Here is a 12,251-nt window from a genome sequence, read left to right on the forward strand (position 1 = left end):
TTATTATAAAACGATACTACTTAGCCAGGGCAGCACAGTGGCTAAGTGGTTAGTAATGTCACCTCACAGGAGTTCGCCAGTTCAAGTCCCAGGCCACTTGTGTGTCAATAAGTGTGTATGGATGTTTCCCTGTACTAGGTTGTGGCTTGAAGGGCATCCGCTGTGTAAAACATATGCTAGAAAATTTGGTAATTTATTCAATGTGACCTCTGAAATAGAGACTAGGTCGAAGGAAAATGAACAAATGAATATTGAGCCTGTGCATTTGCTCCTAAAGTGACTAAAGTTGTAAAACAAACAACAAAAAAGTAATTTGAGAAAGAAAATATTTTATCATCATGTCTGTGCATTAGCTTCAAAACTGACCATGACTGCATCAAACAAACAAAAGAGAAAAAAATGTTGAAAGAGTTCTTTAAAGTTAATCAGTACCACTTTATAATTACTTTACACACAATGTAAGGTTGTGTATTTATCATTTTACATTGTTAATGTCCATATTAATAAAACCATCATTTTTCAGCTTGTTGAGTTCTATTGAGACTTACTGAGCATTTCTAAAAATCTCAATGGAAAAAAGTAGTTGGGAAACACTGTAATAAAGAAAGAGAGTTACACAATGAAGCTGATATGTTCTCCCACACTCCATTGCTCTATAAGCCAAATGCGTCGCTGTAGTCCAGGAGATTAACTCAAGCTGTGCTTCAACATCTATTTCCATTCAGCATTGTCTCCTCCTTTATTAATCATTATTGCTACTCTAAACCAAAAGCTGTGTTTGTGAAATGGCTGGCTGAAATGCTGCCCTCAGCATGTGCTCCAAAATTCCTCTTAATGGCAACCCTTTTTCCTTTAGGTTACAGACTCATTTCATCCTTCGAGGAACATGTGGTTGGTTCTTCACATCCCTCCCCCTTCGTTTTCTGGAGTATCTAAGTGTCATAATCGTAGTGGCCATGCTGTGTGTGCTATTCTGTAGGCCACCGAGAATCTCTAATCCCTCAATACCTATCCAATAAAGGTGCCCCCATACCGACGCTTCTCATGGCATTTTGTGTGTGCGCTTGAGAGACAAATGGAGAGAAAGACAGAGAAAGGGTTGGTTTTTGATTCTGCGGCAAGTCTTGGATGGTGCAAAAATGAAAAGGAAAGCCGTGATGTTAACCGGGGATCCTCTATTCTTCACCGACCGCTATTCCAGCCTCACTAAAGTCTTGTGAGAATTTGATCCCAGGAAACACAGCATGAGAAATGAAGAGCATTTCTTTGGCAGATTTTCACGAGTGAATAATTGTAAGCAAAACCCCTTTGAGTTAAAAAGGGTTGGATTTTTCAGTGGCCAGCCTTCTTTCATTATAACTTCATTACGGATTCAGTGCCCTACGTTGGCCTAGAGAGAGTATTATATATGATCTATAACAAAAGAAAAAAAAACATGTTTAAATCGGGCTACTTTTGCTCTCAAGTTAATAAGCGTCAAGAGTTATAACCTTAACCGATGAGGAAATTGGGTTTGGGTGGGTTTTTGAGAGTTTACATTTTTTAACAACTACTCCTTTATGGATGAATGGCATTACATAAGGAAATCATTTAACAAGTAAATTGTCATGTAAAAGTTTAAAGCGTGTTTTATGCATGTGACAAACTATATTATGATGATAATTACTATTATAGTTACTTATGATGAAGTAATATTAACATGCATAATTAGTATTTTATAAGTCGAAAAAAACATGAAAATTAGTTAGCGCCAATAACCTAGTGGTTAGTGCTTAGACTCATAGCTCAGATGTGCTCAAGGCAACCGAAGTCTTGCAATTACATGACAATTTCAATTTTATGAAAGCTTAAAGTGAGATTTAAAGGCTTAATTAGGTTAATTAAGGGCGTCACACACCGGATGTGCCGCACAGCGCCGGCGCGCACATGACAGTTAAAAGTATCGCACCCCAGACATGCACATTCGCATGATATTTAAAATGAAACTATTCAGATGGCGCTCAGTGGCTCTTCAGTGGGGTTACAATAGCAGCTGACTACTTCTGTATGGACAGCTTCCCCACTGTTACCAGTTTGTCCAGTAGCTCACCATGTACATCAGAGGACTTGAGATGCAGAGAGGAGTTAACCACAATGACAGGGTTTGAGTCCGGCAAAGAATGATTCCAGTAAGCAGGTGAGACAAAAACAACAAGCTAAAAAAATAAATAAACAAGTAAATAAGAGCGTGAGAATGTGGTAAAATCTAAACATTTGGTAAAACGCAGACGAGGGTTTCTCTTTTTCTAAATTGCTTTTAAAAACTGTCGGTTTGGTTTAGGGAAGTCGGTAGGCGGGGCAATCTGTGCTTTTAAAAACACTATTGGTTGGGTTTAGGGAAGGAGGAAGGTGAGTCAATCGATCGGTCAGTCAGTCAGTTGATAGCGGCCTCCGGGGGATTTACATGAGAACAGCAGGCGAAAATGGCACGCGCAAGAGAAATTTGAGATCTCAAAAAGCACACACAGCAGCCTCTAGTGGATTTGCGGAAAAAAACGTAGCTCCTGGGATGTATTTGGTGCTTTCCAGAAATGTATATAGCGGAACGTTTTCAGAATGAGCCTTTGGATTTGAAAAAGAAAAGCATTTTCACAGGAGGGCTTATAATTTTGACTTCAACTTTATATATTAGTTTTTTAGTTGTGAATTGTAAATCAGTATCAGATCTTTGGGTGGTTTTATTTCCAAAATGTATAATGGAATATACTGTAAATTTGACGTCACGGTTGCGCAGTGGATAGTATGATCACCTCACAGCAAGAAGGTCTCTGGTTCAAGCCTCAGCTGGGTCAGTTGGCATTTTTGTGTGGAGTTTGCTCATTCTCGTTTCATGTTCACGTGGGTTTCCTCCGAGTGCTCCAGTTTCCCTTACAGCCCAAAGTCATGTGCTATAGGGGAACTGAATAAACTAAATTGGCCATAGTGTATGTGTGTGAATGCAAGATTGTATAGTTGTTTCCCAGTGTTGGGTTGTGGCTGAAAGGGCATCTGCTGTGTAAAAAAAAAACAAATGCTGGCTAAGTTGGAGGTTCTTTCTTTAGTGGCAACCCCTGATTAATAAAGGGACTAAGCAAAAAAAATGAATGAATTTATACTGTAAATTGTGCCTAGTTCGGTGGTAAATTTTAGTTTTTTGCTATTGTTGATTGTCTTCTGTTTTAGAAGTTTTACTCCAACAGCTCCCATTCTTCTGTGATAGTAAGTTCACTTTGTCATTTAGATCTCAAAATGTTTCAGATTCCCATTTTAAGTTCAGGTAACATTAAGCATTCCACGAAAGTCACACCAACTGGAAGACCTTCAATTATTTAAATCATGTGGGTTTTTTCAGCAGAAGACCGTTGAGAGCAAGTGAAAGAGCTGATCTCTGGTCATGAGAGAGATCAGCCTGGCCGAGCCACCCAAACCCAGATGAGAGGCCAACAAAGAAAAGGAGAGCCTCTCTCTTCTGAAGATCCCACTCAACTATGGAGAACACGACCATCCTTTCCTCCACGTTCCTCCTCTCCAAGTGCACCTGGTTCTGAGTCTGCCAGCTCTGAGTCTACAGGCCCCCCATCTCGAATAAAGCAGAAGAGTTTCACATGAAAATCCAGAGATAGCCTCCATCTCCATTAGAATCCCAAAGAAGGAATTCATCTCGATCTCCAGCAAAAGCCAGATAGACCACACTGTTAGACATTTCAAAGGGTTTTTACAGTAACTTACTGGCAACACTGTTGCCAGTAAGTTACTGTATTTTAGATTTACAATATACAACTGTAAATCCGTTTACAGTATGTTACTGTAGTGTCTGAAAATGGTTAACTACTGTAAAAACCTAAGTTAACAGTTAGCTACTGTAAACCTTTTAATTTTGTCCTAAATATTTTATAATATAATTTTATTAATATTATTTTAATACTATAGACCTAAAAAAGACACAATTACAAAATATTAACAAAATAAACACTCTTTATTTAAAACATTGGAGATGCTTAAAACAAGCTTAAAAATGTGTAAAAACATTACATTTCAATCATTCAAAATATTTTATTTTAAGAAAAAAAAAACATTGAAAATGACAAAGCACATTAACATACATGTACAAAACTAATTTAAGTGTCTGACCTGCATATTGTTGAGAAAAAAAAAAACAATTGTACTAAGTACTACTGACATTAAACCAGACACAATTACAAAATATTCCATTCTTTAAAACATTAATAATGCTTAAAGCATTTAAGGAAAATGTGTGAAAATTACATTAAGCAATAAAATCAACACATTAAAAATAAATAAATCACACAAAGCACTAGAACATACATGTACAATAAAAATTTAAACTTCTGAATTGCATATTGTTGGAAAAATAAATATTTGTAACTATTAGCCGACTCAGAAACAACCCAACTTTAAAATATTACTAGTTCTGGTGTCAAATGCTCAACAAGGTCTGAATTCACATGTTCAAATGCAATTCATCTTTATTTCTATTGCACTTTTACAATGTAGATCAATGATGTCAAAGCAGCTTAACATAGAAGTTCTTATAAATTGAAGCTGCTTCAGTCCAGTTTTCATAATTGAAGCAGTAAATGTCACTGCTGAAAGTCCAAACACTGAAGAGCAAATCCACCGATCCACCAATTGTAGCCAAGTGATCCAGTGGCATGGAACAAACTTCACCAACTGACGAAAGTGTAGAATAAAATCCCTTGAGAGATACCAGGCTCAGTTGGGCACGACCAGTTCTCCTCTAGCCAAACTTGTGCAAGGCCGCAGTCTAGGCACCAGAGGCTTGAAAGTTCACCAGCGGGTGGTCAGGCTGGCCCATTGGATCAATGCGGAAACTCATTGATCACGTGTGTCTTTTAGGATTCACTCCTCCATGACCACCACAGCATCTGGTCAGGATTTGGCCCAGTCCAGGATTATGAAGAACTCTGGATAAGGACAAACAGACTAACATAAGCATAGAAGAAGCTTGTTTAAAAAAAATAAATCATATACTGGTTAATTATTTTGAAGCATGGCAGCTAGGTTGGGGTAGTTTTCAGCTGGTACTGAGCAACTGGCTCCTGCTCATAACCTGCTCACTACCATGTTTAAAAGAGAACTAACCAGAATGTCCTGTTAATTTTTTTCCCCAACAAGGTTTTACAAAAACATTGTAGCATTTGTGATGGGTTGATTCACTGCAGGACAGATTAGACAATTTGTTTTATGTATTCCTAATAAACTAAAACTGACTGAATACTGATAAAACTATTGAGAGTGTCTCACCTAATCCAAGTTCTCAGTTAGCTGGTGAAAGAAGGATAACTCACTGTTGTTCATGGTTGTCATTCTCTTCACTACTTCTCCTGCTATCTTCTGGCTCACTCTGGTTGTTGTTGTGCATTTTGTTTCATCCTCTGGAATTATTTATACAAAAAATTGTATTATTTTATTTATTACAAAATATTTAGGCAACATGAAATGGGGAAAAAGACATTTAATACATAGACAAATGCATGTATCCCAATACTAATTATTGTATTTTGAAATGTCTGACCCATGACAGACCTCAATCTGCTCAAAAATATTATAAACAAAGATGAAAAACAAACCTACTAAATGGTTTAATAAAAAAGGGAAAACGATTTTTTTATTTAGCTAGCAACTAAACATGTGACACATTTTGTATTAAAAGTAACGTTACTATATTGAGAAACAAATAGATGTACAGTACTTACTGTTGTATGAGGTCCAGTTTGCACAGGCAGGCTCCCAGTATTCTATATTAAGACCATAAAAAAGCCAAAAATACAGATAAGAATACCATGCTACAATCCACAACCTCCACACAACTTTTTTTATTTGTTTACCTTGGTTGCTTACTGGTCTTGCTTATTTTTTAAGCATAAGGCTGTGCTGATCAAGATGTTCCTCTGAAATGCTGTTTGTTTCTTCAGACAAAACCTGCTGCTGTGCCAGTGCCATATCTAAACAGAAAAAAATATAATGGTAACAATTATGTTAAACCAAATGTCAAGAGTTGTGATAAAAAAATAATTAGCAAACAATAAATAGCAAAAAGGTGGTTATTAGCATAATGCATAGAGGTGAAATTGGTTTTATATTAGCAGATTCAGACTTCCCCCTTAATAATTTAATTTCATAAAAGTATTATTTGCAAACTCTAAATAGTGAAATCATTTTAGCAGCTAATGACTATCAAAGTACAACATGCTCACCGTCAAATAAACAGTGTTAATGTTGATTTCAAGTCATACTGGCATGCTAATTCTGATCGAATATTCAAAGTAACATGGTAAACAGTATAGAGTCTTCTAAATGAACGAATGTGCGAATATAAAACCAACTTTACCTCTATGCATATTGTAACGTTATAGATGTACGTTAACGTTCTTATAAGTTACGTCGCGATGTTATTTTCTCAAGCTAACGTTATAAGTTACTCTAAACCAGAGAAAAATAAGTTCACAACATCTAATATATATAGTATAAATCAATATAAGTTAAACGTTGCACGTTAAAATGAGTTTGAGTCCAATTCAGTATAAACTTAGCTCAGTTTAGCTAACAGTTAACATTACCATTTTAAGATCGCTTCAGCCAATGTTGCCGAGCAAACAAATGCTAATAGAGGTGTTCAAATCAATGTCGAGTGTTGTCAGCACAGACAGACGCGCTTTTACCTGGATTATTTGTTGGTCTTTCATTCATATTCTTCTGGGGGAAAACACTCTCTGCCGGACCGTTGTCTCGTGCTAAGTGTCCTCCAAAACTGTCTGCATACCTCTGGTTCCCTCCTAAACCAAAACCCGCTGCAACACCGGTTCCTATGTAAATAAATAAAAAGATATGACGAGAACAATGGCTAATAGTCATAAACAGTCTTATTTAAAGTAATAGTAGTGTTAATGTAATAAATTAAATAAAGGTAACATCTTAATAGATTATATATTTCTCAAATGGGCGAAATAACGCCAAGCCAGAGAAAATAATAATAGCCAACTTTATACTTTACTTTGTTTTATTCTCGTCCACAAAACATTCTGTAAAATGAAACACTGCCTCAGCTTACCAGAGTAAAGTTTGTTAAATCCAGTATGTTCTTCAGGCACACTAATAAATTGTCCTCCAGAATTGCTCCAGGGTCCTCAGGCAAAATGTTGTGCAGAGTAGTCGAATCGCCGCAAGGTGGCGTTGAAGCAGTTGTGGAAAATACAGTATAATACACGAATTTTTACAAATACAGTACATCGCTGTATATGTTGTTCGACGTCACACTAAATTCCCATAATGCAACGGTAAATACAGTTATTTACCGTAAAAGGAATTTGCAGTATTACACTGGGTGAAATACAGTAAATAACTGTGTAATTTACAGAAATGTCTAACAGTGCAGATGTGAGGACAGGCCAAACAGAAGATGGTTGTGGAGGAAAAAGGGGGGAACGAGAAGCGTTCTTTCTTTCCCTGGACCACTTCCTTTGAGAGGGTTTTCCGAAAGCCATCCCATGGCAACCTCTGAGGTGGCCCGGCAGTCTTACGTAAAAAACCCCCCTCATAGCTCAACCTCCCTGCCTAAAGTTTCTGCTCCAGTGACCGGGGACAAGGCCACCATTAACTGCAGCCCTGTGTGGAGAGCACGTGGGACAAAAGGCCCAACACGGCGTCCCAGCCCTCAGACAAGGCTGGAAACAAATGTTACAGGGCCGGCGCAGAATAGAATCATCCGGCCGATGTCACTGAATACATTTACCTACCTCAGAGCGCTTTCAGATGCCCGCTTTTGTTTTATGTGGGGAAGAAGGGGACGCGTGAATGGGGGCGGCAGGGGGCGGGAGAGGGGCATGTGATGAGAAATAGCAGGAATCTCCACAGTGACCATCCAACACACACACACACACACTCATTATGGCGATTTCAGAAGGAACATTGTAACCAAAGCCCAGTTCTTTTGTGTTATTTTAGAAATTTGTTTGGTCTCTCGTAGGAACATCTTGTGGTTAATAGTAATTGGAGGTTTAGACAAACGGCTTGAAAATGATCAGCCCGTGTTTTTCAATGTTTGTGAGATGATCCAAGCTTCAGGGATATTATACTGCATTGTTATTGCATATATGATTCACTTGAGCAATTATTAATTAACACTGAAATGTCTGTTTTTGCATGATTTAATTTTAAAATTTAACATTTTATATTTAATTTGACGTTAAACATGATAACATTCATTATATTTTTAGGCCATACAAATATTGATACAAATATTGTTTATTAAATGATTTCTGTTAAATTGAAAACTATAAAGCTGATCCAAGCTTCGGGGATATTATAGTGCATTTTAATTGTATATATGATTCACTTGAGCAATTATTAATTATTAATAATTCAGAAATGTCTGTTTTGCTTCAATTTATTTTAAATGTTTTAAGTTGAATATTCAATTTGACGTTAAACACAATAACTAACATTTATTAAACTATTACATCATAAATATTGTTTATTAAATATTTATTTAAAAATTATAAAGCTGATCTAAGCTTCGGGGTTATGATACTGCATTTTATTTGTATATATGGTTTACTTAAGCAATTATTAATAAACAGAAATGTCTGTTTTGCATAAATTAATTTAAAAAGTTAAAAATTTTATGTTCAATTTGACCTTAAACATGATAACTAACACATTATATTATTACGTCATACAAATATTGTATCAAATGCTTTTTTTTTTTTTTTTTTATTTAATTCAAAACTATAAAGCTAATCCAAGTTTCAGGGATATTATACTGCATTGTATTTGTATATATAATTCACTTGAGCAATTATTAACAATTAACTCAGAAATGTCTGTTTTGCATTAATTAATTTTAAAAGTTTTGAATTTAATGTTCAGTTCGAATTTAAACATATTAACTAACATTTATTATATTAACATCATACATATATTGTTTATCCAATGTTTTTTTTTTTAATTCAGAACTATAAAGCTGATCTAAGGTTCAGAGATATTACACTGCATTGTATTTGTATATATGGTTCACTTGAGCAATTATTAATTAACACAGAAATGCCTGTTTTGCATAAATTAATTTTAAAAGTTTTGAATTTAAAAGTTAAACAAGACATTAAACTAACATTTATATATCATTACGTCATATCTTTTTTCTTAAATGTTTATTTCAAAACTATATACATATACAGTTGAAGTCAGAATTATTAGCCCCCCTTTAATTTTTTTTTCTTTTTAAAATACTTCCAAAATTATGTTTATCAAAGCAAGGAAATTTGCACAGTATGTCTGATAATACTTTTTCTTCTCTGAGAAAGTCTTATTTGCTTTATTTTGGCTAGAATAAAAGCAGTTTTACAATTTAAAAAAAAAACATTTTAAGGTCAAAATTATTAGCCCCTTTAAGCTTTTTTAACTTGCCTAATTACCCTAACCTGTCTCTTGATAAATATCTAGTAAAATAGTATGTACTGTCATCGTGGCAAAGATAAAATAAATCAGTTACTAGAGATATCTAGAGAGAAAAGTTTTTCATTTTTTAAGATGTATTTTTACTATTAGCTTATATTGTATAACTTAAATATATCCAAGTTAAATCAAAATTTAAATTCAATTCAAAGCTTTCTTTTCCTATATATTCAATTATAGAAAACATCCAGTATAATTAAAAATGTGAGGGTGATTGTTGAGGGGTGAAAAAAAGCCATTTCCCACTAGGCAAGCCTTACATTGGAAAAGTTGTATAGATTAAAGTCCACTTTCAGACTTCTCGAATCACTGCATGGTTTCCGTTTTGATCTCCTTTGCCTCGATAATCTCCACAATCCAGTGGGTTTGATTCAGTCATCTTTTTAATGGTATTCTAATCCATTGGCTCTTTGAGTTTTTGTAGAAGTCACAGCTCGTGGTCGCAAACACAAAAGCAATCCGCCAGTGTATGACATTAAAGCTTTTGTGAACTTCTTCATCCTTGAACGCACCCTTACATTGGCGTTTCAATGTTTTCGTCCTCATTGTCCATTCGTTTTTTTGTTTCTCTGATTGCTGCTCCTGCTTTCCATCCAAGCCATTTTATTTGACATAAATTCATCGGTCTGGCCTTTGTATGGGACATGACTGAATATCTACTAAAGTTGCTTCTTTCAGCACCTGTGCTTTGAAATATGAACTTGGAAGGGTCCTGTATGTTTCTTTAATGGGGAAGGGTTGCACTGAGGTGAAATGCTTTATGTTTCATGGCCTGAAGAGGGGAAGGTCTAAAGTATAACTCAGAAGTCACATCATAAAGCATAAGAACTGTTCATCAAGTGTCCCAGTAGGAGTTACAGAGGCACAGATGGGGAACGGGACATGATGCCATGTATTTGTTAGATTATAAAAGGTTTCTATGGAGAACACACAATTCAAATGAATGGAGGGATGCTCCTGTACAGTAAAATCCCTATCAAATAATACTATACTATAATGTACGATTGTAGTCATTTGATACGGATTAGTGACAGTGCTTTTGATCATTAATAATGATGCAGTCACATAATATTGTGTGAACTTCTTAATCTTCTTAATAACGCCATTCGTGTCGCTCAAACAGTAGAGCATGATGTTATCAATGCCAAAGTCTTGGGTTTGATTCCATTGGAATCCATGAAATGAAATGTGATATTTAGACCCTTCTGAATTCATATGGCAGCTTTGTGGGAGAAACAGGCTTAAATAGTTAAATAGGGCCGCTGTGTTGAGTCATATTGATGTCAATAACAACTGACATTCTTTTTTTTTTTTTTTTTTTGTGTCTATCAAATTTTTTACCTTGTGTTTGTGTGTGGTAAAATTATTTGGTCAAAACGATTCGATTCAGGTCTGTTACAGACAATTTACAGTATATTTTGTCACTGATATTTTTACTAAAGAGCGGTGTTGTCGCGCGCGTCCTGATCAGCTGTGTTATCGCGCGCGTTCTGATCAGCTGTGTTGTCGCGCGCATACTCAAGAGCGGTGTTGTCGCGCGCCTATACTGAAGGGCGGGACCGAGGGTGTGTTGCGTCGCAGGGGCACTTTTGATAATTTTAGAAGGGCACTTTCTATCCAAGACTAAAAAGGGCATGTGCACTGCACAGGTTGAGCCCTATGTGTGCACGTGCCTGGTCCTGTCACTTAAAAATATGAGTTAATTTAACTTATGTACCATGAAAATGCATAAACTTAAGATTTCAAGTGTAATGAGCTCAAAATCATAATTAATCCTTAAAAAATAGGTCATTTTCACAAATGTAGTCTTGACTGTAAAAATTCTAATGTGTGTAACCTTTTAAGTGCAAGGTCTTTTTTTAAATCAGAAAACAAATGGCTTCAGGTATAATTATTCATCATAATGTGAATAAATGGCCACTTATTTTTTCTTTAAAATTTAAACATTTTTATACCTGGCCCAAAGCCTTTGCTAATTCAAAAATGTAATTTTAGAAAAAAGTATTTGAATTATTTGATGTTGTAATGTTAGCCGCACTTTATTTTACATTTTTTCTCCATTGGTTTAACTCATTTCTTGAAACAGAAATTACATTCTCAAAATTCTAAGATAATTTGGCACAACACTGTAGCTCACCTGCAAAAGCTCATACCTTTCCCCAAAACAGTTCACTTGTGTCAAAACTAAATTTTTTTTCATTTAAACAGTCAGTGTCCCCTAACATGCTTCGTCTCTTTAGCATTGTGTGTCAAAATGCTCAGATGTTTTGTAATTATGCCAAAAGACACTAAAAATCCCTCATGTCCACCTTACAGTCTTAGCCCAGTCCTTCATTGACAATGGTTACTGTACTGTTTTTGTCTAGCTAAAAGAATACTATTGTGTATAAAACTGAAAAAAAGAAATAGGATTTTAGGGTAAGAGTAGCCTCCAAGGTTTGACGTCACACACTGCACTCATACTGCCAAGAAAATGGTAACTCCTTTTTTTAGTGTAATGATCAACCACACACAAAGTAACTTCTATTTATCAGAGCAAAAAAAAAAAAAAAACAAATAGCTGTAATAAATTGTTATCAAATGTTCCAAGGATTCACCTACTGTATGGTGTTCATGGTATCATGGTCTTGACTAATGTTGACAATTGAACAGACTTTTGTGCATGTAATGACATATACAGGGTGGGCCATTTATATGGATACACCTTAAGAATTGGGAATTTCACAAGAATCAAGAAA

General features: G+C 35.5%; 1 long non-coding RNA gene across 2 annotated transcripts; it reads right to left on the reverse strand.

Annotated features, from left to right (window-relative positions):
* Nucleotides 1-3,975: 3,975 nt before the first annotated feature.
* Nucleotides 3,976-7,580, reverse strand: LOC137490240 (uncharacterized). Of its 2 annotated transcripts, none has more exons than XR_015493919.1 (6): nucleotides 7,112-7,580; nucleotides 6,723-6,866; nucleotides 5,889-6,005; nucleotides 5,757-5,798; nucleotides 5,349-5,435; nucleotides 3,976-4,964 (listed from the first exon to the last, which is right to left on the reverse strand). It is a non-coding gene; the product is annotated as an uncharacterized LOC137490240 (long non-coding RNA). The 2 variants fall into 2 exon arrangements; XR_015493920.1 differs by having other exon boundaries at nucleotides 5,305-5,435; nucleotides 7,112-7,218.
* Between the last annotated feature and the right edge of the window lie 4,671 nt (nucleotides 7,581-12,251).

Source organism: Danio rerio, chromosome 6 (genome assembly GCF_052040795.2).
Source record: "Danio rerio strain M-AB ecotype USA chromosome 6, GRCz13ab, whole genome shotgun sequence".
Lineage (NCBI taxonomy): Eukaryota > Metazoa > Chordata > Actinopteri > Cypriniformes > Danionidae > Danio > Danio rerio.